Source organism: Catharus ustulatus, chromosome 3 (genome assembly GCF_009819885.2).
Source record: "Catharus ustulatus isolate bCatUst1 chromosome 3, bCatUst1.pri.v2, whole genome shotgun sequence".
Classification (NCBI taxonomy): Eukaryota; Metazoa; Chordata; class Aves; order Passeriformes; family Turdidae; genus Catharus; species Catharus ustulatus.
In genome coordinates, this window is record NC_046223.1 from 7,123,332 (window position 1) to 7,149,260 (window position 25,929).

A 25,929-nucleotide genomic window follows, 5' to 3' on the forward strand; every position below is an offset into this window, starting at 1 on the left:
TCTTCTATTTCTCAAGGTTGTTTTTTTTTTTTTTCCCTAAGTATATGCATAGACATAGGAAAGAAAAACCAACAGATGAGAGAAGATTATTACTGAAGATGATTACACAGCAATCTTGGTTAATGAGCTTGTAGCATACCTTACTTCCTTGGCTTGGCATCTCATTACTACATCAGATCCCTTTTGCTTTAAAAGACCAATAATTTCTGAAATTCAGGTGAACACCTCCTGTGCCTGGGCAGCAGAGTCACCACTGGGGCAAACAAGCTGCTCATCAGCCAGGAAAGGAAAGTGCTCCATAAACACTAAGTAATTCCTCTGAGAACTGTAAAGGCTAGAGCAAGGTGAAAACCTGAAGTAGCTTCACCCAGTGAAATGCAGCCAACCCCCTTTCTGCAGTCAATGGAGATCAGTGACTGTAGCACATTCAAATTTAGTGCTTCTTCCAGGAGCTACTCTTACAGGTTAAAATGCAACTTGTACTTTTACTCTGGAGTGCAGGTGGAGAGAGGGGATTCTGCCCCTCTGTGCTGAGACCCCACGTGTAGGGATGTGTCCAGATCTGGTGTCCCCAGCACAGGAAGGACATGGAGCTGTTGGAGTGAGGCCAGCGGAAGCCACCAGGATGATCGGAGGGATGGAGCAACTTTGCTTGAGGAAAGGCTGAGAGATTTGGGATTCAGCCTGAAGGCTCACAGGTGACCCAACTGTGACCTTCCAGTACCTGAAGGGAGCATACAAGAAAGATGGAGAGGGACTGTTCACTAGAGCATGGAGTGACAGGACAGGGCAGAATGCACCCAAACTGACAGAGAGTAGGTTTATACTGGATATTGGGAGTGAGTTCTTCCCTATAAGAGTAGTTAGGCACTGGCAGAGTTTGCCCAGAAAAGTTGGATGCCCCTGGATCCCCGTGGAAGTGTTCAAGGCCAGGCTGGTTGGGGCTCTCAGCAACCTGGGATAGGGGAAGGTGTCCCTGTCCACCTTTGGGAGGCTGGAATTAGGTGATCTTTAATGTCCCTTCCAAGCCAGGCCATTCTATGATTCTATGAAATACAAAACCACTGGAGTGACTTCAGTGACATTATCCTGACTGCCTTAACCTGGATTATAATAATTCTCTTCACACCACCACAGCTGCATCTCACAATGCCTCACTGGAACTTACCACACTCACACATGTACCTTACACTTCTTAAAAGGTCTTTGAACAAATAATCTTTTTACCCCACTGCAATAAAGCCACTCCAGAATTTTCAAGGTACTCAGCTTTCCAGCCAACCTCAGATGCCTTTTCTGAAATTTATATTGGAACATTGGGCAGAATCAGTTTTCTGCTCATTATTTGGGAAGGTTTGTCTTCATCACACCTTTTCTCACCTGAGTAACTGTATGCCATGCAAATGGTCTGCCTGTGGGTTCACAGAGCAGAATAAAGTCAGTGTGCTACACTTCACAGCCAAAATAACTAAATGGTGACTGGTGAAATGCTCATCTCAGAAACTAGTTCTGACAGGTCCCTGAGGGCTGCATATGCTGCTCAGTATCTCTGTCCATGATTTGGGGAGGAAAAAGAACAGATCCAAGTAACCACTAGTGATGTGTCACACATGATACATGACACACATACATGCAGCGACACAGGAATTAGTAGGACAACAAATAACAACAATACCCAGCCAAGTAAAAACAGAAAAGGCTGCTAGTGGAGACACTTCTAAGTTGCTCCATTAAATTCATGGGTAAAGGGAGCTACTGGGGATTTCCAGCCAGGTGGCTGAGAGGAGACTCTGCTGTTCCTCCTTGCCAAAGAGGGGCTCAGCTGCCCACTGCTGTGCTGTGCCTAATTCCTACCCCATGGCCTGGGGGCACCAAAACCAAGGGTGAGCTTCAGAGCAGCCAGCAGGCAAAGGAGATCAAGTGAGGAGACTGGTGGTTGGTAGATAAAAGAGGATACAGTAGTTTCACGAATACAAGCCGCACGGATTATAAGCCGCACCCCCGGTGCCTCGACAATGTTGCTGTCTTTGTCAATAGATAAGCCGCACCCCGAATATTAGCCGCACTTTCGTTCGTCGCGAGAATCCGTGCGCAGCTTTCACAAATTGGCCAATTAGTAACAGGATCGCGGCATAGCGGGCTTTACTGGCTCGGGGCGGGGCCAGGAAGGCTCGGCCCGCTCATGGTTGCCGACGGGGCCGGGTGGCCCAGCTCAGCGCCACGGCTCGGCGGGGCTGGCCGGGTGGTGCTGCCGCTGCCGCCGGGCTCGCTGGCCCCCCTCTCCCGTCAGCACCGCCCCGCTGCCGCATTCGCTAGCCCTGCCGGCAGGGCTGCCGCCGCCGCCACCAGGCTCGCCGGCCGCCCCCTCCCGTCTGCACCGCCGCCGCGTTTCCTCGCCCTGGCCGGCACTGCAGGCCCCTGCACCGCCGGGCTCCCCCACGCTGCTGGCCCCGATTCTGCTGGGCTTCCCCCGCTGCCAGGCAGCCCCACCCGCCGGGCTTCCTGCTTCTGCCATGCTCCCCTGCACTGCTAGCCCCAGTTCTCCCAGGCTCCCCCGCCCTGCTGGCCCGGGCTCTGCCGCCCCCCTGCCCCGCCCTGCTGGCTCAGGCTCTGCCGCCCGCCCCCACACTGCTGGCCCCGCCTCTGCCAGGCTTTCCCACCTCTGCCGGGGCCGGCCGGGCTCCAGCTTGGCTTGGGGCTGCCGCGGGCTCTCACTTCCGTGTTGGCAGCTTTTAGAATTTTGTTAATGTATTAGCCGCCCCCGAATATTGGCCGCACTTCCGGGTTTCCACCAAAATTTTGGTCAAATTGGTGCGGCTTGTATTCGTGAAATTACTGTAAATCCCAGTAAGAGAGGAGAGACTTTTCATAGTTCCATCAGAAAGTGAGAGGTGGGTCTAAGGACACTAAAGCAAATGGTATTACCAGATTAGGGTTTTAAAAATTTGTATTCATACACAAAACAAAGCAGAACTTTTCCCATCATTAAATTAAAAGTATGATCCCTTTAAAATTTTTCTATTGCTGAGAAAATGTTTGCAATTAATTTCATTAGCCCATTCCTGGCTGTCAGAAGTTCCTTCTGATGGCTGTGCCTGTTTAAAGGCTGCATCCAAATATTACAATACATAGTTTATTCGATGAAATCTTCCATAAAAACCTCCCAGTCTGCTGTGGAGTATCAAACATGCTAAAACAAACTCTCAGCCTTCATTAATTGACATGCTCATCCTCACTATAGTTACATGAAAAGTTAATTTTTGTCTTCCTAGTGCCTGTCATTTCTCACTGCAGAATAAATGATGCCTCAGCTTCTTAAAAATCCAGATCTGTTTCTGATACTGTTCCCATAAACTTTAGCCATTAACATCTGAAAGGATTTAATAAACCAAAGTTTCACAGTCTTATTACCTGATTACAGCTGTTCCTCAGCCCCACAGATCTGCTAAGTCATTTCTCATCACTACATAATTTTCAGGCTACTTCTCCCAATTTCATAGATGACAAAGCAGAAAGCTGCATAGCTCATGTAAATCACTGTACACCTAATGTCCCACCAAAAGTCTGCTGCTGAATCACAAATCAAGTTCCAGCCCTGCCAAGCCTCACTCTCTCCCATCCTAATGTGTAGTGGGAAAACACAGAATCACAGAATCATTAGGGAGGGCCCTCTGGAGATCATCCAGTCCAACCTCCTGCCAAGTCAGGATCACCTGGAGCAGGTGACACAGGAACACATCCAAGTGGGTTTGGGATGTCTCCAGAGAGGGAGACTGCATGACCTTTCTTGGCAGCTTTTCCAGTGCTCTGCCACCCTCAACATAAATAAGCTGTCCCTCATGTTGAGTGAAACCTTTTGTGGTTTAGTTTATGGCCATAAACTAATCATACCATGAAGGTCTGTCCATCTGACTGATCACAGACATCAATCTTCTTTCCCCTTTCTGAGCACACCAAACAGCCACAAATCAAAGGTCCTTTTCTGACCCATTTCTGGGGTCAGGAATGCAAAGTTCAGACTTTTCCTAGTTCAGAGAGAGAGAGAGAGCACACTTGTGTACAAGCTGGCATGTACATATGTCCAGAGAGGATTTGCAGTAATGCACAGATTCCCAGAAGCAGACTGTAACCTTGGTATCTGCTAGATACAACTTCCAATTGTGTTCATCCTACTCCTCATGATGTTTGTTCAGGGGAACAGAAGCTGTTTTGTGGAAGACAGAGCACAGCTGAAAACCTCCAGGATGCCCTGAATGGTCTGTACACAGTTGGCAAGAGGTGGGCAGAGCATCAGAGCTGTGGACACTAGGATGGGATGGCTTAGAGATGTCACTTGTGCGGCACAAGAAGGGGCTGAGCCTGTACTCCCAAAGTGGCCTTGGGTTCATCCCCTTGCCCCAGCTATTCCAGGGAGCACCTGGACTCCTCTGCCATACACAGCACAAGGCCCTTTCTGGCCTTACCAAAGCCCAACACCAACCAAATTCAGCCTGGCCAAATTAAAATGTCTTTGTTTTCTCCTTGTCCAAGCATGCTTTGAGTTTTCCATTCCATCTCCTCTCCAGCTCTTTAAACTTTGCAGCTACAAGAACAAAACTTCCCAAACATTTCCCTGCTTGTCTTTCCACTGGTCTTAAATGCTAATGTATTGTGTAACTCTGCCTGTGCCCAGGGACCCTTTACATTATTTAAAGGCTGTCAGTCAGGTGTGAACCTTTCCATTGATTTCCATTCACTTCTCATCCTCTCCTGGATGCATTAGGCAGCTGCAGCCTGCCACTGGTGTTGAAGAATAACAATTCCATTTGTTTGAACCTGACTTAGAGCCACTCCGCTTTCGCAGCCCATATAATTCTCCTTACTGCGGTTCGTGTGACATTAATGACAAAATAAATAATTCAGCATGGTTTTCACCCAAATGTAGCCCTGTCAGAGACTAATATACAATCTTAGCTAGCTTATTTAACAAAACAAGCCCCTGAATGATGCTTTTAAAGGCTGAAACTCTCATTTTAATGGAATTTGGTGGCAAAACTCCTCCAAGATCCAGCAGTAACTAACAGGCACGGTCTGCCCACCCTTGTTCCTGCCAGCCCCCCTTCTCATTTGGCCCTGATATTTATGCTCTGCACCCACCCAGCAGGTCTGTATCCTCTTACCCTGCACATCTTAAGCTGGCTTTTTATGAAGCTGCACTTTACTTGAAGGGGCCATAAACTGAAGCTGAGCAGCACCAGGGTAATGCACAGGGTAACTAGGAGAGAAGAGAACACTTAGTTCCCTAATGATACCTGACAGTGAGGCTGCAGGAATGAAACCACTCCTGCTCTTGCTCTCAGGGTGGTGGGTTTAGTGACACACCAAGCATTTCAGGAGATCTGTTTGGCTACAGGAGCTCTACAACAGGATCACTATTAAAAAGAAACAAACAAAAAAAAATAACAAAACACTAATTTTTTTGGACATTCATAACAAAGTTTCCAGTACCTTCACTGAGGCCAGGATAATGGTTTTCAATACCCACTCCCTCAGTCCCAATACAGCATGTTTTCTCTCCATTTCTCACGCACTCATTCCTACTTGTCCTATGTTCATAACGCTGTCCCTGAGCTGCTGTGCTAAAACTGGTGGCAGTAGCTGTAGAATTTATGCATAAAGGAACACTCCCACTAAGAAAAATCTTGCAATCTTTTCCTTAAAGCAGTGCTGAGTTCTGTTTAGCCTTAGAAGTGTATTTGTTCCAAAATGATCTCAGGGTTGACTTGGGAGTAAGACCCTTATTTCCTCATGACTTTGTGTTCACCTACTTTTCTTCTTTTTACAGGAAAACCACTTAGTTTCTCTGTAAGCAACACATTCAGAGACAGTAGATACATCATTCCAAATTATTCTCCCCTGGAGCAAGGTCAATTTGATATTCAGATTGGCTTTTCATTCATCCTGGGGCTGCAAAGTGATTTAGTTTTCTTTCAGCTTCAATCTACCTAAACTGTGGGTATCTGATTTTTGATTTTGCAGACTAGACTGCTATCCAGGGTGTTTTTTTCCTCTTTGTCCATGGAGCCTGTTTTTTCTGTTATGAAACAGAAAGACATCAGGTGTGTCCATCAGGTAGCTGAGGAAATAAAGCCTAATGAATTCTCATGGAGAGGGGAATCACTAAAGTTTGTGATTTCAAAATAACAAATTTCTCATTTCCCTCAAAATAGGATGGTAATGAACAGATGATGCATTTCAAAGTATATTCTAAGGAAAATGGCTAATGGTTTCCTTGGAGCTAGAAATTATGCTCAGGAAAGGGATGCATCTGGCCCCAAAAGCAACCGTGATCGTGAAGGAGTGAGAGACGAGCAATGCATCCTTTTGGGTTCCTGCCCCCGCCCCAGCTATAACACACTGACCACAAAGTTTCGAACAACCCAGGTCCCTTGGCAGCTCACACCTCCCTTGGGAATCCCTTCACAGCCCCACTCCACCATGCTTTAGCCCCTTCCTTGTTCTCCCTGCATGAATCCTGACCCTAAAAATAACCATAACTGTACTACAACCATAAAGTAACTCCTATATCACCTTGCAAAGAGGTGTGTCCAAAAAAATCACAGGCTCCTTAACACAAATAGCTTGGTTTAAAGTCCTGATTGGCTAAATAGTGGTGTTAGTTCAGAGGCTATTGAGTTTTTAAGCCAAAAGCTAGAGTTTAATATGAAGTCTTAGTTCAGAATGACATTAAATTTACCTGCTCAGTAGAGATTATATTCACATCAGCGACATCAGCACAACCAGGAACAAGCAGACAGAGGGGCTCAGAAAATTTCCTTAAAATCAAGGAAACTCACACAGTCAGCATATCAGCACTGGTCTCATAATGCATCTGATATGGAAACAAAAATCAAAGTGGCGTTTTTGTATACATGATCCAAGGAAAACACTGCATCCAGCAGAGAACACCTGATGGCACAGTGGAGCGCTTGCAAAGGGTTCTATTCCTGCCTCTGCACACAGTTTTCAGCCTGATTTGCTCAGTACCAGGTTTAGTTTAGCAGTTCATTTAGTCTGAATTGAATGCAATACTTACAGAAGCAAATGTGGGATTGACACAAATACAAATTAATTGCTCAGATCTGGAGTTATGACAATGACACCAGGAAATGGTGTTTTAAAAGAGGAGAAAGGGAAATCTAAAAAAAACCCCAAACAAACAAAAAGAAATCACTGTTCCTTTTATTTGAGTTCTTTATATTTTCAGCTTCTAAAAACGTTACCTCAGTTAACTCCCTGCACTAAACTTTTTTAATGGTAGGAATAAAGTTGTTTTTTTTTACAAATAAAAAAAGCATTTGTCTTGACATAGCGGTCCTACTACCATATTAAAGGCACCTCCCAGAGCAGAGCTGTTCCAGATTAGATAGAATTTTCATTGAAACCGGACGCTGGGCTGCACTTTTCATTTCCATGCACCACAGCAGCCAGGAGCAGCTGGCAGGGATCCTTCAGGAGCAGCGCTGTGCTGCTAAGTGGATTGCCTGCACTCAGCAGTGCAGCAACTCCCAGTGATCCCATACATTTTAGCCCAGCAAACACTCACCAGTGTCTGATCTTGTTCAGCACACCCTGTGGATGCTGCTGACTTCCCTCACACCTTGGTCCCCCCAGAAAGGGTCACAACAAAGGTGGAGCTCAGTGCAGGTTCTGGCTCCTTGCAGCAATGGCAATTTTGCTCCTCTGAAACAATCACTGAGGCGTTTTGAAGGCTGAAATCTGGTGAAATTAAGCCTGACAATGAGAAGCATTTTGCTGCTTTGCTCCTGGCTCTCCTACCCAGCTGGGACATCAGCATCCCACATTTTCCTCTTCATGCTGCACTTTCCCTTGCCCACCAGCTTTGGGGTTGGAGAGGTTGGTGATGATGCTTTCCAAGCCCTTGTGCCAGCTTGATCACAAAGATCAGGGTGACTCAGTGACTCAGGCATTGGTTTCTTTGAGAAGATGCTCTTTGAACCCAGCATCCCTGGCACCACCAATGAAATGCTCACAACAAAATGCTCTTGTGTCCCACAGAGCCAGGAGTCAGTCCTGCTACCAAAGCCATGCTCTGCCTCCTCCCAAACCTCAGAGACACTCGGGTGGCTCTGTCAGCACAGCTCAACAGGAGCATGAATACACATGAGGACAGCAAAGAGCAACCTGCACAGCCAGCCCTCCTCTAAATGCTGCCAGAATATTTATAACCTCACTGTTCTGCCCAGGGAGCTGCAGACTAATTTAGGTCCCTTTTTCCTGCTTACTTCTCTTTCCTCAAACACATCAGAGTTTTCTATCATTAATCTTCAGACTCTCGTACTTGTAGTGTCCTGAACCTGTGTTTCTCTTTATAGGCACAAGCTGTCCTCATCCTGCATGGAGCAGCTAACCTGGTCACCTATCCTGACAACACTCAGCTCCACAGGATGGCCCATGACAAGGAATAAATCATTCCCAGGTGTCTGTGCACGCACTTGAACAAGGTTCAAAGAAGTGGTTTCACACGAGTGGTTTCCCAGCCCCAGCTATATCCTCCCATCTTGATTTCAGAGTGATTTCCAGAATTATTCCTACTCTTTCAGTCATTTTCACCAGACCAGAGGCTGGTCCTGCTCTGCACAAGTGATTGTGCTGTTGATTTCATCCTCCCTAAGCTCAGCCAGCGCAGTTCTGTGCCCTGGCATGATATTAAATGCAAAGAGATTTTAGGAAGTTAACTATGAGGCCATGGTAAAGGATTTTTCAGCAAAATCAGGACCAGATTTGAAAAAACATTCAAGTCCTGACAGGAGCAGCAACACTAAACAGAGATAAGGTGAATACTGCAGGAAGGCATTTTGTTAATAAAAACCCCAAAACCAAGAGTTTACTGACTGAAACCACTGACCCTCAGTGAAACTGGAATGGGAAAATTATCAAAATGTTTTCATTTTGTATTTCAAATTATAACTCCTAAGTAAGTACCTAGGTAAAGGTATTGTAAAAAAACAACCAAACAGGTATTGAAAAGTCCAACAAAAATCAAGGACTTTTAGTTTTGCTAGCTAACAAATAACTCAATTACTCACCCAGCACTAACATGAGGGCAAAGAGCCACAGCGTTCCCTGCCATCAGTGTGGGGGAGATTTAGGTGGGTAATTCCATTAGCACTGTCGAAGTCCCTTCACATAAATCTTTGTGGCATTAATGAGGAAATGAGGCATCAACAATGTAAGAAATTTCGTTCCTTAGCTCCACTCCAGGATCTCAAGCAAGAACACTGAAATCACAAATTATTCCAAATATTATTTTAAAAAAGATGACCTCTCTCCAGTGCCTCAAAGGGTGAATAAAATAGCAGCTACCTGAGTGACAGACACCTATTTACCTGAAATGTCTGTGTGCAAGGCCACAAGGTGCACCTCCCATCAGAAGACAGGAGCTCAGCAGACTGCAGCTGAAGGAAAGGACAGCAGACAGCCAGGGCTAAGGGGAGGGGACCACAGAACCCTGCACACATTCTCTTCTTCAATACCTGGAAGGATTTTTTTTATTTTTTTTTTTTTCTGTTGCAGTGACTAGATGAGGTTTTGGTTCTACAATGCTTTTCCAAAGGTACTGAGGGAAAAAACCAGACCAAAACAGCAAGTCTAGTTCTTGTTATCTCTTCCTTCTGGCCTACCAATGCTCCTCACTTACGACATTCACAATTTCAAATGAGCTTCTGATTGTGCGTCAAGCCTTCAGGAGCACATGTCCTGGTTTAAGAGGACAGTATTGCCAGGAAAAGGAAATTCAGGAACTCTCAGGCAAAAAAAGGTATAGGTTGGGAATAACAGTTCTTTACTGATATATTTACTAGACAAACAAAAACAGCATCAGCTATGTGAAAGAGAACAAAAAATCCAGTGACAGAACAGAACGAAACTCAGTCTCAGCCCCTTTTTCCAGTCACCGATGCCCCTCCTCGTCCGCATAGTCGAGATGGAAGCAGGGCAGGGCAGCCTCTCAGTCGCGGCTGCTGCAGGAGCAGGGGGCAAGGCGGCAGCGCCGTCCCAGGTAGAAGAAAAGGTGAGGAAAGAACTCTGCTCACCGTGGGCGTCCCAGTTCCCAGTTGTTCAGAGGAAGCAGGAAGCTTTAGCAGTCCCAGTCCAAAGGAGCCTGCTCTCACCACGAAGAAGAAACAACCTCTCTCCCCCGCTGGCCCGGAGAGCTGCGAGTGCCCTCCTACTCACCGAAGGACAAAAGCAGGACTCCACCTTTCCCTAATGGAGCCATCGGGCTGTTCCAGCCGTTCCTTTGTCTTCAGCTCTTAACGGCTAATAGGGGAACCACCCCGGCCAGCTTAACATAATAATGGGAAAAATTTCTAAACCTCGCCAGCCCACAACAGCACACTAAGGGAAGATACACCTGGACATGTGAATCACAGATCCGGCACTGTTCTGCTGGGCTGCTCATTTTAAACTTTGATCCTCAGTCTGAGATGCAAAAGCAGTGAACAAAGGAAATTCTCTCTCCCCTCCCAACCAAATCCTCAGCTCTTTCCTGCTGTTTGGATGTGAGTCCACATCTCATCCTGGCAGGCACATCCCCCATGCGCTGCCATCACTGTACTGAAAGAAGAAGAGTTCCATAATCCACTCCTCTTCCACTCAGCTGAGTTTGGAAGGTGGAGACATATTTCTGAGTGTTTATTTTTGCCTTCCCAGTGCTACTACTGCTCGGGAAGAAAAGCTTTACAGCTCTACAGCTGGCTGGACCTGCTTTGAGCAGTGCTGTGTCTCTCAGCTCTGCCAGAGCAGGAGTTGGAGCAGCTGACACCACCCCAGAACCTCTCCCAACATCTTTAATCCTAGTGGCTTTACAAACCATTTTTGCAACTGTGTTGGGAGCTCCAGATAATTGCATGTCTCATGATATTGGGTGCGGTTTTTAATGAAACCGGCAGCTCCTGGGGAATGAAGGAATCCCAGGGTTGATACAAAAACAATTAAGTCTTCTAATTGCAGCTGCAACCTGAGAACACTCAGCAAGAAAATCCTCAAGGATGGAAATCTGAAGGTAAATAAAAGGACCCTCTTCCTTCCCTGCGCAATTTTTTGTGTAAGAAAATGCTCTCAGGGTTTTCAAACTAATGACATGGGAGGCCTGAGTCACACATACAAAGCTTCCGCTAAGAAGTACTAATATTAATGTGGAACAGGCTGGCAGGGAGAGAAGATAACAATGGCTTTAAGCATTAATAATGGCTTATTTTTCTTCTAATAATGAGATTAAAGCTCTTGGAAGCAGGTAAAACACATACCTTGTCAGCAGCCATTGGAATCAGGGTGACACAAGGCAGTTTAACAGACAGGCAGAATTACCAGTTGCATTCCTTTGACACTGATATATCACCAGGGTCTGAGTTCAGTAGGATTCAGGGATTACAAGGCTGCTCTGGAGTACCTGGAATAGAAGAAAAACACACCTGAAGTTTAAATGACAACTAGAGCACTGTAACTTACGTCAGGTTTAGGTCTGGAAATTAATATCCTACCCTTGCCTAAATCTTGGACCCTAGGAGTCAGTAAGAAATGAAACCTGCAGTATTTATGATTTAATGGGAAAGGGTTTGTCTGTTTTCACAAATGCAGCTGGCTTGCCAAGGAAGGGAATAAGGGTGGCCAGAGTCTTCTATTCTGACTGTAAGTCAGATGATTCTTTTTCCCTGTTGTTTTCTGGTTATTAAATTCAAGTTGAAAAGGCAGTTTTCCTTATGTTTACACACCCACACAGTTAATTGGAAGTAAAAAGATGTCTGTTTATGGCCAGGAGTGCTACCCCTGTTTGGGAGAAACAGGCTATTGTGCAAAATTAATGTAATTGTTTTCCATAGCCCAAAGAACATCAGGAATAATTTCTTATAGCAGAGGAGCAGATTTATGCTGAAGTGTCCCTTGAAATTTCTCATTTAAAGGCTGATGGCTCTAATGACTGCCTTCAAATTGCTATCAGTAAAAGTCCATGCAAAAATGAAATTCAGTGTGCAATTTGGCAAACAGCTGTATGCTCCCAGCCTTCAGCCCCTAATCTAATCTGGGCTCTAATTTCTCTTTGTGCAGATTTGCAGTGTTCACAGGCTTGATCTTAATAAGGCCATTAGAACAAGGAGATTTCCTCAGAAGGAGATTCTGGGTGCAGGCAGCTGGCACTGGGCCAGCCCCATCCCTCACTAGTGTCATTCAGGCATCAAGGGATGTTTGAATTTCCGTCTTCCCAGCAGGTCCCTGGCTGACCCCAGCACACAAAGCTCAGTCCCAGCTCAGCCTGGATGGGCGTGCTGAGCCAGAATGGGGAGCTGCTCCCAAGCCTGGGAGAGCCTCCCTCTCTCCAAGCAGTCAGCATTTCATGGTGCATTCCCTGCTGACCCAGAGCTGCCTGGATGGTGCAGAAGTCAGAGAACTCCCTGCTCTTCCATTCCACCTTCCCTTGGGGATGAGCTGCCTGTGATCAAATGGAATCAAATGTCTGTGTTTATGAGACGTTTTGACTGACAAATCATTTTCTCTGTCAGGCTGAGATACGACAATGATGATAACTCAAATTTCTCCAGTCAAATGGCTTTGGAAAGCTTTCTTGCCATTACAGTCCATGAATGTCAGTGGGTTTAGCTAAGTGCAGGCAAAGACTGATGGCAGCACTTTATGCATCTCCTTTTCCCACCAGAGAGCTCTCTCTAATTCTGCCTGGCAGGTTCTGCCCCAAGAAGGAGGAAGGAAGACACTAAACATTACTCTTATGATTTTCACTTTATTAAATTTATCTTTGCTTTGTCCATTAAAAACAGGTTGCAAAAGATACTCCTCTGAGTTAAGCACTGAATTAATTTCCTTCTGAAAAGAGAGAACTCCCTGAAATACTGAGGTGTCTAAACAACTGAAATATACTTCCCGAGTAAGTAATGACATTACTATTAACAGAACATTCAAAACAACATCATTAGAAAAAATAAAACCCTGTAACAGAATTACAACTCATTGAAGCAAATGGGTGAATGCAAATCCTGAGACTGAGTTTTGTTTATCTGCCAGCTGTTTCTGGGACAGAAGTCCCAGAATTCCCTTGTGGGAAAGCCCAGGAGCTTGCCACTGCTGCCACATTTAGCCTGTACCATCCACAGACAGCTCTAAGCTACAATTTGAAGCCTTGCTTTGCAAAGATAAAAGATGGAACTGGCTTTTATTTGCTGTTTGAACCCTTTCATCAGTCTTCAAAATCAAGAAGAGTGTGGCAGTTCTGCTTAGCATAAAGCAAAAAAAACAGCTGAGGAGAGCTCAGACATAATGCTGAATTACCATCCATCACTCCATATCTTTGCCTTCCTGTTTTTGCAAGTATGGCTGCACTGCCTCCTTCCGTGGCCCCTTCTCTGCTTATTTTCTTTCCAGGAAATAAGGAAATAAGGAAAGCAGAAAGGGAGAAGGAAAAAAGCACAGAACACTCCTCTGTGTGGAAGGAGGAAGAAGGGGGAGAAAGAAGAAGCAAACCTGGGGGAGAAAGAGGAAGAAAACCTGGGAAAGAGCATAAGGCTGAATAATGTGCTGGGAAAAAAAAACCCACAGCAGCTGGATTTGCTAAGTGAGAAAGGAATATAACAGCAAACTGAAAACTAGCCCCAAAAGACCATTTCTGGAGGAATTTAATGGAAATATGAACAAACTAAATATTGGTAAGAAAACAGTGCAAGTAAAGCAACAGGATAAACAGGCAGAGCTACAGTGAAGGAACATAGATAATTCTCCTTATTAAAAAAGACAACATTTTTTGCTGGAGGAAAGGAGCAAAGGCTATTGACAAAGACATTTCAACTAGAAGCCACTGAAACCACTGGAAGCTTTTGCAGTGTCTTAAACAGACTCTTTACCAGACCCTCAGCCCTTCTTGAGCAAATAATCTGTGGGATGAACCAGGTGTGCAACAGCCATGGGCTGCTTTCATGTTACCTTCAACAATGCAAAAATAATCCACAATGTAGAATTTAAGATGCATCATTCATGCCTAGCAATTACCAATTCATGTGAAGATAACTAGCCCAAACCAGGAAACTGTGAGTTGGAACCAATGCTTATCCGAGATTTGTTTCCTTAGAGAAGTCCAGGTATCTGGATGTGTCCAGCACTGAGGTGTCAGGGGAGGCGCTTTGCTTTCATTCCCTCTCCAGCACACATTTGTGCAGAACAGGCACCAAGAGAGGAGCTCCTTGGCAGGAGGGTCAGGGACAATTGATCAAATTCTAGACTTTGGGCTGCTGAAGGACTGCTGAAAGGTATCAAGCTGTGGTGGTGATGGGTGGAAATGTGCTACCCTTTGGTAGCCACCAGTTAGCAAAACATCCCTGCTTTGGTTTAAGTGTGTGCAAGCAAAACCCTCCAGACCTGACACAATGGGACCTGCTAAACAAAAAGTTTGTGCCAACGGAGGAACTCAATCATTCCTACTGCAGACTAAAGAGAGTGAAAGGGTTTTCTACATGTGGAGAATTCGCCACTGTATCCTGCTGTTGGAGTTTCCCCACTTCTAATAATAATTTGTTACCACCAATGCAATAATCTTACTTTTAAAAAATAATTTACAAAAGAATCTTATCTGCTGTAATATTTCACAAACAACAAATGCACTTATGATGATGATACAGTAAAGAAACTCCCCAGAGTGCTTCCAGAGAGACTGATAGACTTTGCCATGGTCTGTGGGAACTTAGCCTTCATTAAGGTAAAGCTAAATTACCTTACAAATAACTTATCCAAATAACAGCTCCTTGATTTTTAACTGATAGATTATGCAGACATTAATTAGCTCCAGGTCTGGCCTTTGCTTTTGACTTTCAGAAGGTAAACTTTATCATGCTTCTCCTCTTACTGAGTTTCTCAGATACATCCATACTCATAAAATAAAAAGTAAAAAGGAAAAAAAATCTCATTCCCGGCTAAGCACTGATGATTCCTCATGCTTCATGAAAGATTGAACACAACTCTTAATAAATTTGTTTGTAGTGCACCAATTTCATTTTGCCTCGTCCCATGGAAGCAGATTTCAATTTGGTGGGCTGGAAGATGAGGGATTATTTATGGCTAGATGTCTGGGTCTGTAGTCAGCTGCAAAGCCATAAATTTGGAGGACAGCACAGTAACCTCATCTTCAGTTAATTTCCTGGAAAATCTGAAAATTTTGTTCTGGTTGATCGCCGACAAAGATATAATAACAATAAAATGACCCAAGATGGCCAAACCAAATTTAATAGTTTCCCTAAAGATAATTTTTATCAGAGCTCTGTAGGACTTCATTCGCTGATCCAATACCACTCCCTACATACAACCAGAGAAAATTCACTTTCATACCCTGATCATATTTGTTTGGCCTTGACTCCTGTAGCTGTGTTTAGCTCTCAGATGCATGTCTTTTATAAGAAATACCTTTGTATCCAAGGGCTGAATTTCACCCAGAGAGGTTGTTCAATGAGGTTTCATTTTGAGAGATGATCAAAGGCCATGGCCTTATCACTCAGTTCTGCTCCAGCTCCCCAGAGATGGTGGGTATAAACTTGAAATAAAGTTCCAGCTTTCCATTACTGTCATAAAATGAGTTGTAGAACCATCTTTCTTCATTTGCCTTAATTAAAAATATATCTTCTGACTCATGGGAAAAAAAAAAAAAAGAGAGAACTCCTATCCATAGGTGATTAATGAACCTGCAGTTTAGTCAATAACTTCCAGGGGCCTTTCTGCCCAAAGTCCTGCTTCATTTGCTGCCCTTTGTATTAACAAATTTTATGATTTCTACATTAAGCCTGAAGTATCTGGCACAGATACAGAAGGAGAATTTAGGTATTTTCTAAAGGACCAGCTTTCAGCAGGACATATGGAAAAACATTTTACGGATATTTCCCATAACATATTAGAGTTTTGCATGAAAAACTCAAAAAAATAGTATTTCAATTTCCCATTTCTTAGCAAGTATTTCTTGTTCTGTTTGACTTCAAAAAATCAAAATGCAAGTGAGACAAAATTAATTCCAGCTGTTTCCTCTTCTTATTCATAGGTAATTTTCATAATAATAAGTGAAACATTATAATTTAATTCTTGCCCTTCCCCAATTAGTCTTTTCTTTATTAGTCCCAGCTCTAGCCTCATGAGATCCTTATTGTTTTCTAAAAATACATCTCGTCAATTCACAGTGGGGGAAACTTCAAGCTTTTAAAGCTAAAACCAGACAACAAAGGACAGCACCAAAAACAAGAGCAAGAAGGAAAAAGCTTGCTATTCTGTTTTTTCTGCTTGTTTGGATTTGTTGTGGGGTTTTTTGTTTGTTTTTAAACGTGGTGTTTAAAAACAGTCATTCCTGAGGAAAGCAGAGGACAGTGCTTGTTTTAGGGTTGAACACAGCTCAAGCAGCCCTAGAGCTGTGGGTGTGCATTACAGATCTGTACCTCTCTGCCTGCACATATCTCCAAGCGTCTCCTACCTGTGTGCAAAGCAGCTTTTCAAAACCTTAGCAGGCAGTGTGAAGGATGTGTTTCCAGAGGAGGTCCACTCCATTTAGAGAAACTCCATAACCAATAGCTTTTTAATAGATCTTTTTTTTTAAGCACTCAGTAGCACTTTCTGAGATGTCTCTGGCCAGGCTGTCAAAGCAGTTTAGCACCCCCAAAAGAATCAGCTAGCCTAGAAGCTCCACTGTTAATTTTAGTGGCTAAATGACCTCAATCATGCGAGCGAGCTCTTTGGGAAAGCCTGGTCACAAAGCTTTCATCTCAACTGGCTGCTCCTCAAGCAAGTGCTAAATGCCTTCTGACACTGTCCTCCTACTTCTGTGCCCTAACATATGCACTCTCCTTATTTATAGAAAGTGTGAGGTTCACATCCATCAGGCTGAGTCCCTGGGGACCCAAGTGGCACTCAGTTTTTGCCGATGCTTCTCCTAGGCTCTGGGAGCAAAGGCTATGCAGGAGAGGGCAACAGCTCCCAGTTAACTCCCATCCAGGAATATTTCTGGAAGTACTAACAGCTAACAAGAGTAGGAGGGAAGAGGCTGGTGAGCTGGTGAGGCCCACCATGCAGAGGGAGAACCCCACTGTATCTGCTGCAGAAATCATCCTCCAGCCACCTGCAAGGACTGGATAATTTGGAAAGGTCTGCAGTGCATTCCTGCCTTGCTCGAGGGCTGGGGGATGCAGAACAGCAAAGCCTATCTCCAAAATACAGGGTATTTAGTGTTGCAAACACAGCCTTAAGTCCGACATCAAATAAAATTCTACCTGTGCTCAAATAATGAAAATGCGATGACCACCAATTGTAAACCACACCCACATCACAGAACAATTTTGCCCAGTTGGTTTAGTGGAACTAACCAATAATTCAGCAGAAATTTGAAGTTACTATTTACCCATAAACCTTTATTTACTACATCTATTATAAACCTAATTTACTATTAGACATTAGTGGGAAAAAAAAGTCTTCTTTTAGAGCTACTTGTAATTTCTTTCGTATTGTATGTGCGGTAAAATAAATTAGTATAGACAAACTCCATGTGAAGATGCACCAGTGTCTATGCAAGGATGGACACACTACTTTTTGCAGGTGCAAACAAATGAACTGAGGTGTTCAAATACAGGGAAAAGAAGCCATCATCATGCAAGTAGCCCTCTTCACCAGATGTAGGCAGGCAAGAAAATTCCCTTTGTCTAAGGCCACAGTGCATTCTGGTGGGCACCGAGCTCTCAGATAGCTCAATCATCACATAAATAAACCCTAATTGGCATTCCCAAATGTTTTGAAATCGTGTTGCACTCCAAAAAGTTATGCCTCTGGAGATAACAGGGAAAAAAAAAATCATCAAAGATCATTTGCAATTAGAAGTAACAACCCCATGCCCAACTGGTGCATGTCAGCGGGTAAAAACAGCGTCAGCCCAAATGGTAAATGCCTTTTGGTTTGTCAGGAATTGAATGTGCAGCACTGAGCTGGTGGTTATTGCAGGCTCTGATCAGCAAAGCAGACAGTCATTTGCCTTGTTATCATGCTGCCTGCATGATAACAAGGCAACAGCATCAAACAGCCATTAAAAGACACCCTGCTCACCCCCAAAGGGAACAAGGTAGAGTGTCTGAAAACCTCCTCGTTAACAAGCTAACCTTTGAGTCTGGTGAGGAGGCAAGGAAGCATTTACCAGCCACTCTATCAATAATTACGGAGAGGAAAATCATAGTTCATTGTCTACCTCAGTGTGGGGAGATAAACAAGGCAGGCCTGGGGCGAGCAGCCCTTCCACGGCAGCTCCCAAACATGGGCAACAGCTGCCAAAAAGGCAATTATCCATGGAGCTGATCAATCCAGGCTTGATGTATGTTTGGAAAATACCCCAAAGCCCTTCTGCTGGTAACAGGAGTCTCTGTGGCACACACCCCACTCAGGGACCCTGAAATACCCTGGTAAACAGCAACCTGAAGGGCCCCACACATGGGTGGGCAGTGGGATTGTACACCAGGGCTAAAGACTCAAACACTGTGATTTTTGTTCCCTAGAGCTGTGATGTTTCCCCTTTGAACACATAGGGATGGGGACCTAGTTTTAAGCAGAAGGTAGTAACTCAATTCCCTATTTTTCATATTTCTTTCTACTGTGTCACCCAGGAGGACTTAAAAAACTAACTATGCTTCAGCATGCAGCCACCCACCTTTGTTGCAAGCCTAAATCCTGCTCCCATTTTTAGCGTAACTCCATTTTATGGTCTCCAGCCTCATTGCCCTGAAGGAGGGAGGAGCCCACCTGAGCCTTCACCAGACTCCCTGGGGATTTTTACCCTCCTTCAGCTCAGCTTTTGCATCAAACCACCAGTTATCTTTTCAATTAATTGTGGGTATCATAGTGGTTGACAGGACAACCTTACTACCAAGGGATAATTTAATATGACTAGACCGTAATCAAAGTGTTAATAGCCTCAAAATTTAATCTGTGCAGAAGTAGGATTTATAAAAAGGAAAGGATAACCAGGGCCCAGATGAATAATGTTAGTTGTAACATTACAGCTAGTTGTAATAGAATAATTAGTTGTGATATCCAGAAATAAAAATTACACTGCTTGAAGTTCCAGGACGTGTGCCAAAAAGGGGTTGTTAGTCACAGCGATGAGGAGCAGTTACACAGTCCATTATCTCATGAACTGCAGGGCCCAGAAACGAATCCTGCATGTCACAGGAAAATTGAGACTCTGCATTTTTAGCAATACACAGCTTTTCATTTTAGCCCTCAAACCAGATATTTTCTCACTATTGGAATTCTGTGCCTTCCCATCCAGAGAAAGGTATCCTCAGAAGCCCTCCTGGCTGAGCTGCACTTTCCCTTTGGGCATGGTCCCAGCTTCTCCCTCCTGTGGCAGATGAAGCTCACCCCTGGCATCGCCACCTGCTCCCTTCCTCCATCCTCACCAGTCTTGTGGAGAAAAAAAAAGCTCAAACCACATTAAATCCCAGCCTGTTCTGTTTTTTTCCTTGTAGGTCAAGGATGCTGAGTGATGGTTTGGCTGCCTCCATCCACAGGTGCTGTGTCTTCATGGGGTTAGGCAGTCCCTGCTGCTCCCTGGCTCAGTGTTCAGGGCCAAGTGCTTTAATCATAGAATTTGTTAGGTTGGAAGGGTACTTAAAGCTCATCTTGTTCCAACCTTCCACCAGAGCAGGTTGCTCAGAGTCCCAGCCAATCTAATCCTCTCTAGTCTAGCAACACACTTCTACACCCAAAGTGCCCAAGGCAGAAATAAAGCTGGTGCTCAGCATCACAGTGAGAAAGCAAGAAGCTTGGACAACAGCAAAAATGATGTGACTAATTTTTTTTTCTCTTTTTAAATTATTAAGTCAGCCAGTTTTTATCATCTCACTGTTACTCATTCACTTGCATGACAGACACAGAAACAATTGCTTGGCCTGGTAGGCATTTTTTTAAAAATTACTTTGAATGACTTCTGTATAATAAAAGTTACTCTAAAACCATTTTCTGCTTTTTAGGTAGTGATAAAGAAATTAAATGCTTTTTTAGGTTTGTTTATCCATTTCCTCCAGCATACTTTCTTTTCTTCCTCTTCTTGCAGTGCCAAAAAGAAAAAAAAAAGTGAGTCTGTGAAGGAGGAAAACTGGTAAAGATAACTTTGTCTAGGGAAAACAGGCAGGAAAAAGAAAATAGAAGCTGTGATTTTTTTTTTTTTTTTTTAAAGAGAAATCACCTGGGATTGAAACAACTGAAACTTTTGTCTCCTTCTCAGACACACACATCCCCTCACCCCTTTTTTCTTCCTGGTCCTGGCTGGCTTGCACCTTCTGGCAGGCACGTAGGTGCTTGTTTTGCTGTTGCTGCACAGGATGGAGTCACCAGAAGTGATGTTCCCAGGAGATGTTTTGTGTAGGGATAACAACTGTGTGCTGCAGTCCTGCTCTATCCTCCCTGTGCTGTACGTCAGAAAAGACACCACTGAACACATCTGGGGAAATGCTTCCCCACATGGACACCAGAACCCTACCTCAGAGGCAATTAAACACTGCTCATACACCTATCTTTTGTGGCTGGAACTAAACAAATGCTGCACTGAGCCAAAAAAAAAAAAAATCTCACAATGGCCTCATTTTTCTAGCAATGATGCCTTAGCCGAGGCCTGTGTGGCCCAGAAAGGAAAAAGGTTACCTTTTTCTGGAATTCCCTCAACCTGCTTATCTGCTTCTTCTCCCGAACCATCTGCCAGTTTCAGACACCTGTTATAATATATCAATTTGTCTTGCCCTGGTTCCTGGAGTCTATCAGCAACCTGAGCAATTGGTATTGTCAGCAAATTATTCATTAACTGAAATATTCAGTTTCAGCTAACTTAAGACTAATTGTGTATTTAATTCCTATCTAGCAAGATCAAATCAATCAAAAAAAAAGACCATGGGTAAATATCAAAGATCAATAGGTAACAAATGAAAACCTCAATTAAAGTCTTATCTGAACACTAACAAAAAACACTAAGTTAAAAAAAGGAGATTATTTCATATCAGGTCATTCTGATTATCCTCCTGCTGTCTCCCCAGTGCAACAAACACTTGATGAAAAGGCTGGAGTACATTTTTGGCATCGTGAGAGAGCCTCTCTCCCTCCGCACTTGGCAGAGACCTCATGCAGGCAGTTCAATGCCACTTCCAGGGTGAAGAGTGACCTCACAAAAATGGTATTTTCCTGCACACTTTCCCCTGTGAATTGGGAGCTGCAGCTACTGACCTCCCTGGCAAGGAGAAAATTTTGCTGCTGTTTGTGCAGAAGCATCAGAGCTGTAAAAGAGGGAGCAGGAGATTGTTCCCTCCTGTGTGTCATCAGCAGAGGTAAATAACATCTCTGCATCTCTACTGTGCAAGCCAGAGGGTAATTAGGGGGATCTGCACAGGCCTTTGTGTTGATGAGCTGATAATCTGTTCCTGCCCTTGAAGGTTCAGACCCTGTGCTGTCCCCAATCCCTGCCGTGGCTTTGGCACTGCCAGGCGAAGGAGAGTGTGAGACAAGGAAAGCAAAAGCACTGCAGCTGATTTTAAACTGTGCTCAGGTACACAACTTTTAACAAAATCAAGGCCAAGCAGATACATCAATAAGTTAAACTCTAATGAGGTCAAGAAAGAAGAAGGAAAAAACCCAAACCAATAAATCAATCTTATCAGACCAATACACATGATCTTGGTGAGATTAATGGGGTGTGTTTTGTTGGCAGGGAAGATCAGGGGCTCAGCCTGGAGAAGGGGGCAAACACCACCAACTTCAGGATGCTGCCAAGAAAACTCAAACAGCAGAACTACTTCCCCAACACATGGCAGCCAGGCACCGCTGCCCAGCTCACAGGCACTAGGATATCGCACCTGTAACAATGAGGAGACCTCGGTGGGAAGCTCAGACAGGAACAGGATAGACATTGGGAATTCCTGTACACTTTCCTACCCTCCAGCTCACCTGTCCTACACCCTATTTATGCCATCACCTGCCAGTCACTTTCCTCTGGCTGTTCCTGTCACCTGAGGGCTCCTTTCCCCACCTGAATGCTGTTTTCTGCATTAGCTCCTTCCTACATTAGTCACGACAAAAGTGTCCCGATGCAGTGCTGAGTCTGCACAGAGGAGATAGCAATCCTAAATGTAAGTATCTCTAAACTGAAAAAGCATTTTTGCTTCCAAATACCATGCTGGACCCCTCACAACACACATGCATGGATGGGATCTGCTGCCCTGTGCTCTGAAATCAGTGCACATAAATAACAGCTTGGTTACAGCAACTGGGCTTCTCCAAAAAATAAACAAACCCACCCAAGGGTTATGTGATGTGACCCAATCCTTTGTTTTTGGGACTTCTGATAATTAATAAAAACCAATTTTATTTCACGCCTATGAGGTATCCCAACTCTTGAAGCATCTGCACTTTTTCCCTCCAGATCCTGATGCTTCTCACTGAGCCAGCCTGCAGCCAGACAGGAGGCAGTCCAATGCCAGGTGTCCTTTTTTTTTTTTTTTTTTTTTTTTTTTTTTTTTTTTTTTTTTTTAAATTCTGCTTCCCACTGCACTGGAAAGTGCCAGCAGAGCAAAGGAAGGAGGCAGCAGCATCTCCTGCACATCTGTCCCACTGCCCAGCTCTCAGCCGCACATGAGGCTGAAGCCAAAAGACCTAATGAAGCAGAGAACAGCTACACTCCTGACATAAAAGGCATGCCAAGCTTTCATCTTCTGAGAGGTTAAAAATAAACAGTTTAGCTTTCAACAAAGTGGTCTGATTAGAGGCAAAGAAAACTACACTGATTTCCATGGAAATGGAATATTTTGTTGCAGCTACTTGATCTTGTTGAAATGTATTAAGAACACAAAAGAGTGCAATTTCAATATCTGGAGAGTGGTAGTATACTTTAAAAATTTAAATTAAATTGATTTCTTTTAAAAGAAAGCTGGCTGATTTTAGTTTCTTAATTAGTTCATTACCACTGCAAATGGAGCATGTTCTTATAAGCTTATGGCAGGATATTACAGAAACAGCTGCAACCCACAACAGAAGAGATACAGACATAGGCAATACCTGTACATAAAGATCAGAGACTTAAACATGCTCTTAGGCCCTCTATCTCCTCCCTAAAACCAGCAAAGAATTGTTCTTTAACTTGTAAGTCTTTCTAAATTTAAACCCATTACAAAACAGACCCTAGTTTCTATGGAAGAAGGATCAATCCGTAAATTTTGTTTGCTTTTTTGAACATGCTTCCTAAGAATGAGACCTGCCTACACATGCTCTGGAAGCAAAATAACACAATTAGCTTGAGTTCTCATCTCATTACTGTGGTAGGTATCTCCATAGGGAGGTTTCCTCAGAATGAGCTGCGTCCTATTTCAGTTTAACTCAGATAGTAACGAAATAATCACTCAAAAATGGGCCAGCACTGCCATGACCTTCACTGTGATAAATACTAAATTCAGGTGTGAAGGAAAGGCTGCTTCACTGACACAGTTGTTCTCTTTGTAGATGTGCCCCAGGGTAGGACCACCTCCAACATTTCCACACACATCACTGGGACATTGCCACAGCACGGCCCAGCTGAAATTTTCTATCAAAAAAAAAGTTTAAAATATCCAGAATCTTTGTTCTTCACTAAAATAACACATTGTGATGGTGACAAGAAAAAAAAAATCCTTTTCTTCTTCCATTTCATCAAAGTGAAATTTCAACAGAAACAATAAACCCTTTAGATTTTTATTTTGACAGTGTGACATTTTTTTTACGTCAATTTTATATTATTGTAATTTTAGGTGACAGAGCAACTTAAGCTTCTAACCAAAAGGCTGCTGTATTTTTATCTGTGTATTGTGTTTTCCCATATGCTTGCATCCAGTAGTGATGACCCAGGAAAGCAAGCAGAGCCAGGAAAGATTTGCCCACAAACCACCAGAGCCCTGACTGAGGACAGATTTCCACTGCAGACAAGTCACACTGGATATTGGTCAGTATAAATATCATTGATACTGCTGCTCAAGGGGACCTTGCCTTGCCTTTTTTCTTTTCCTCGTGAATTCAGCCCTGCAGTTCCCCTTGCATTAGGCTGAAGGTTCTGTTTCCTATATGTTTATTAAGAAAGATTGTCCATGGATACATTTAGGAATGGGTCTACAAGCTGTTGAAACACCTAATTTCCAGTGCCTGCTAATTTTCACAGCCCTGATGAAGCTGTTGGAGCTCTTTATTGAATGCACAGAAGGCAGCAGCAATGGCAGCCACTCATTGAGAAGCACAGATGAGAAGAGTGGGACCTCTGTGAGTGGCTGTGGCTCCTGAGAAATCAGAGCCTATTAACAGAGGAGCCTGGTGAGTACAGCTGATGGGGGAATTGTTGGCAAACAACAACCTGGGTAAGGATATAGGAACCCCATTATGGCCATTACACAATTCTTCCTTTTTTTGTTAGTTCTCTTCTGCTTACAGACACTTTTTCTTTGCCATTTCCTGATTCTCTCTTCTCAAATAGGTGAATACTACAGTTTGATAAGCTGGGTCAGCTAAAAGCTCCTCAGTGTTTGGTACTTGCAGCCCCACAGATTCACTCTGCAGACTTAATTGTAGTAAGAAGTGGCTTAAGAGCAGCAGTGCCCTGTAGAGTTGTTAGGGTGAAATACAGAGATCTCATCCACAGATAAAAGGAAGAACACCACCAGTAATGACAGAAAACGCACTCATCAGCTATATTTTCACTCGTGCTGCACCAAGAAAGAAAAGAAAAGGTGTATTCAGTTCCCCACTTTAGTAATTTTGCTTTTAACAACACCTGACTTTGTATTCAATCAGCAGACCCTATTACATGCAGCATTTTTTTGGACACCTGGTGGTTTTGCCTGCACACAAAGCCTTCTACTCCTGGCCAAATACATTTGTGCTTCACTGCCTGCAGGCAGATCATCCGAGGAGAGCAGAGCAGAGCCTGCCAGCCCCAGACTTCCCCAAACAAAGCATTAACTATGCATCAGCAGCTTTTATATACAGACCTTGTTCCTAGATCACTTTCCCCTCTGTGTCACTTGTACAGACATGCTGCATCTTACCTACCTGGTCAGTGTGTTGGTGGTTTTCCTGTGCACCTTTGACATTTCACATCTCCTATCCAGCTGAAGGGCACTGCCATTCGGATGGTGCTGAACAGGATCCTCCCTGGAAATTTAAACAGATAGTGGGGAAAATTGTAATGAGGCTCTTGGGCATAACCCCCAGCTCACACAGATTAACCACTTCTTTGCTATGTTGGTTTTTTAAAAAAGCTAAAACCCTTTTGAAAAAAGCCTGAAGTAATGATAATTGATTGAGACCTTCCTGAAATGAATTTGAGCTCAATAAAATTGTGGCCTAGGGAAGAGCTGAACCTTCACTGTGCAGAGGAATCCAGCTTTCTTAGGAGGTGGGAGGTTAATTTGCTACAGCCTGATTCAGCAATAAAGCAATAAATACAAAATCTTCCTCAGACCTTTCAGACACCAGCACTTGAGAAGCACTGAGAACAGATAAGCACCCTTCTTTTAAACAGAAATCTCAATTCCCACTGGTTTGACCAAATTGACTCAGCATTTGACTACACTTGTGCAGGACAGAGCTATTTATATATTTATTTAGTATGGTAGGGGGCCAGCAGGCTGTGGTTAAAAGTGGGGCACAGCTTTTGGGGGTCATTCACAGTCAGGGTCCCACATGAGGATTAGTTTGCAGCTCTCTCTCCTACCCCTGAGGCAGGAAGGGGCTGAGTAATGGGTGATTGTCCTGGGACACTGGCTTTCCCTGCCTTTTCTCCAAGAATTAAAGGCAGGAGGAAAAGGGCTTCTCTTAACTAGGAAACAGTGTGTGTCCAGTTTAGCTGACTCTCTC

The 25,929-nt window shown here is 43.9% G+C and overlaps 2 long non-coding RNA genes across 5 annotated transcripts in view; one reads left to right on the plus strand and one right to left on the minus strand.

The window, feature by feature from the left end:
- The window catches only part of LOC116994640, a 34,732-nt gene extending 25,637 nt beyond the window's left edge, over nucleotides 1–9,095 (plus strand). Inside the window, exon 4 of the long non-coding RNA XR_004417538.1 lies at nucleotides 8,376–9,095. This is a non-coding gene — a long non-coding RNA (uncharacterized LOC116994640). The remainder of the gene's footprint in view (nucleotides 1–8,375) is intronic.
- Nucleotides 1–25,211, minus strand: part of LOC116994641 — a 33,819-nt gene extending 8,608 nt beyond the window's left edge. The window contains exons 1-4 of one of the 4 annotated variants that reach the window (XR_004417541.1): nucleotides 25,123–25,211; nucleotides 11,310–11,452; nucleotides 9,090–9,281; nucleotides 6,737–6,871 (exon numbers count right to left, since the gene is read on the minus strand). This is a non-coding gene — a long non-coding RNA (uncharacterized LOC116994641). Of the gene's footprint in view, nucleotides 1–6,736; nucleotides 6,872–9,089; nucleotides 9,282–10,094; nucleotides 10,270–11,309; nucleotides 11,591–25,122 lie in introns of those variants that run through there. The other 3 variants (XR_004417540.1, XR_004417542.1, XR_004417543.1) reach the window with 3 other exon arrangements.
- Between the last annotated feature and the right edge of the window lie 718 nt (nucleotides 25,212–25,929).